Here is a 3498-nt window from a genome sequence, read left to right on the forward strand (position 1 = left end):
TATATATAGACGCTATGGCAAACCCTATTCTGTAATTCTGTTCTTGCCTCTCCATAATAAAACTGCTCTCCCTCTTCCCCGTGGACGTAGCCAATTTATTGGTGAACCACGTAAATCTGTTGTCTTGTTTTTCGCGTTTATATTTTCTCGTATTATCTCAAATTCCGCATAACACAGCGTAATGTTATCTGCTCAATCTAGCTTTATTGGTTCGGGTTCTTGGCAAGACAACTTCTTTTTTGGTAAGCTGCTTCATTTTATATAGGTCACAACGTCTAACTTTTTTACTGCCCTCTACTTTGTCAGAGTTTGAATCTATTTGCTTATTTTTATTCGGTATTTGAATATTGTATTTCTATCCATTATTACAAATCACACAAAACAATATATATATCAGCAAGATGTATTCATAGTATAAAGCTGTTAATGCACGCAATACTGACATAAATTTAGGTTTAGAAGGAAAACCATTACATTACATTGTAGGTAGAAGTCTATACAACTGCACAAACTCAAGCGAGAATGAAGAAGTGGCATCACAAAAAGGGCATACCAAAGGAAGAAGATGAAACTATTAGATACCAATGCCAAAAGCGAATCTATAGACTTTGTACAATAATTAAAAATCACCATTTACAACCTCCTTGAAGAGTGTAATCTTACGGAAAAATAGATGTTTCCATTAGTGCATTGATCAAGGAAAGATAAGAGAAATTTTAAGGGTTTGGAAGGCTACAATATTGCAATTTATCAAGGACTTGAAAGGGTGCAGCTATGAATCAATGCAACTTTATCATTTATTTTGTCTAGTTTAGTTGTCTGCCAGCAATTGTCTTTTTCCATTTATCAAGAATTGATTGCAGTATAAAGTTATGAGTTTATGACCACCTATAGACGCTACTTTTATTTCAAATGCAACAAACTTTATTGCGTTTATGAATTCATTATATATGTGTATATAGTAAAGCCACAAATCATAGGATTTTAACTTTATTTCACATAAGTAAATCACGAAAGAAGATTAAAAGCTCGATCGATTTTAAAACACGTTTCTGAGATGGAATTTGAGCCTAACAGGAATTTCTGGCGTGGAAACAAGATCTGTTCTTTTTTTTTTTTTAATCCTACTGTCCAGATCACTCCACCACTAATATATGATTTCTTTGGCGAAAAGTGCCATTAAACTATAGAAAAACAAAATAGAACGACTGGAATGCCTAGCGGAGCAAAGAAAATCAAGTAATGTGGAAGCGCCATTAAATCAATTTCAAGCAGCATGGATGAGGTTTTATCATTTCACTTGATTCCCCACGTTGATTTGAGGAATGAGTTGTTTGTCTAGTTTGGAACTGAAATATTTCTAAGGTCCATTTCTTTGATGTAAACCTCCTGTGTCAATATGAAAATAGAAATGAAACTTTAGCGAGCGCGCACCTCACCTTCTGTGTGAGTAAAATTGCTAGCAAATATCTGTCCATGTTAGGAAAGACAACACTTGAATAACAAATATGTAACGAAGCATTAGCGTGAAATTCCTGCAGCCAGAAGCACATGCAGGAAGGAAAAGAAAAGGAAGAAAATAGGGATTGTGGGAAAGCACTCAAATACATAGTTCACATACAGGTGACGTGCAATTTGTCAACATGTGCTTATACTACGCTTTGTTCAGCAGATTATACTAACTACTACAGTTAGATATCTTAGAACACTGTGACAACAACAGCAAGATCATTCCAAAACGCATTAACCATATGACAGCTAGGAAGAAGTAGAACTGTAACTTGGATTACCACTCCAATGGATTACAGTGACATTAGATGTCATTGAAGTAAATAAATAAACGATGTCTCAAGATTAGTAATCATATGCACCATTAAGTTAGAAGGCAACTTTATAACAAAACTGGGATATTCGAGACAACCACGAAAGCACAAACAGTGTGACCGATTCTACTAAAACTCCAAATGTCTGATTCAACTATAATTTCAGAATAAACAAACCCACATAAAATCAAACAAAGTTGAAATCCTAAAAACACAAATTGACATAGGTCATAAGTTAACCATACGAAATTTATAACTCAATCTACTTTTAGTAGAAAGAAACATGAAAATCTAATTGGGAAAAGCAAGAAAACCACAACTAGAATTACAGAACTGATAACACAACAACATAAATAGAGCAGCTTCAGCAGAACGGCAAGCTCTTCTTCTTCTATATATACACAATGCAACAGTGTTTCATTTTGTACAATATACAAAGGAAGCAGAAAAGCAAAAGCAAAGAAGCAGAAACAAAAATAGAGAAAAAGAAATGGGAGTGATGCAAAGGGCCTCGAAAATTATAGTTGAATTACAGAAGAGTACGTTTGTGATGAAAGTATAGAGAGCAAGACACGTATACATACAGGGCAACTTTTGACAAGTTGAAACTACAATAATACACCTGTTTGCCTTAGCACTTTCAGATCAGATGGAAAGACAAAATGACGGAAACACCCTTATTTGCCAATTTAATGACCTCCAAGCAGACATGTTAGAAATTTGGTGAAAATCTCTCTTCTATATAAGAGAATTACTCTTTTATATAAGTGAACAACATTAGGACGAACAATGCAATAAATAATTTTACTACAAGCAATGCAAGTTATATTGTATTTGGATCACTTCATTATATATTCATAAATTGTGTTTCTTTTTCATAGATAACACACGTTTCATTTGCTACTTTCTGGAGACAAGTATATGACCACCTCTTCATCATCTCTGTCACTTTTACTTAGATGAATTAGAAAAAGCTTCCAGAGTATCTTTTGGTATGATCATATTGCATTTCTATGCTTCCATGTTTGAAATTTTTTTCTTGATTTTTGTTTAAAATGACTATAATTATTCTATCTTGATCATTAATTTGGTTTTAAAAGTATTTTTCATTGCCTAATTGCATCATATTAAAGGATAATTTGATGTGATTATATATTTGTGCTCTACTTGAACTTTTCAAAATTGTGTTTTTTTTCACACTACAAGAATTACATGGGAATTTTTCTGGTAACTGTTCAAGAAGAAGGAAGTTGACGATTGAAACATGTCAAAGGAATAGGTCCAACGCACCTGACTGACGTGTCTGCACCAAGTGTTGATGAAGAAAGAAGCTGAGAATTAAAACATGTCGAAGGAATAGGTCCAACGAAGTTGATAGACGAGTTTACAACACTACTCTACAATTAGAGTCACACTAAGATTAGACTACCTATGTTAATTAGGATAGTATTTCGTCTATAATTATATTATGATTAGAACTATATTAGGACTATGATTAGATTACAATTAGAATTATAGCACTTAGGATTTAGATTATTTATAATTGCATTATTATATTATAGTAGTAATAGGTATTGTAGTAGGACTCTAGGATATCTAACTTAGGACTCTACAATTCTCTCATATATAAGGAGTATGTACTTAACATTATTATTTATCAACACTACAAATATTG

This window comes from Solanum pennellii, chromosome 9, assembly GCF_001406875.1.
Source record: "Solanum pennellii chromosome 9, SPENNV200".
NCBI lineage: Eukaryota > Viridiplantae > Streptophyta > Magnoliopsida > Solanales > Solanaceae > Solanum > Solanum pennellii.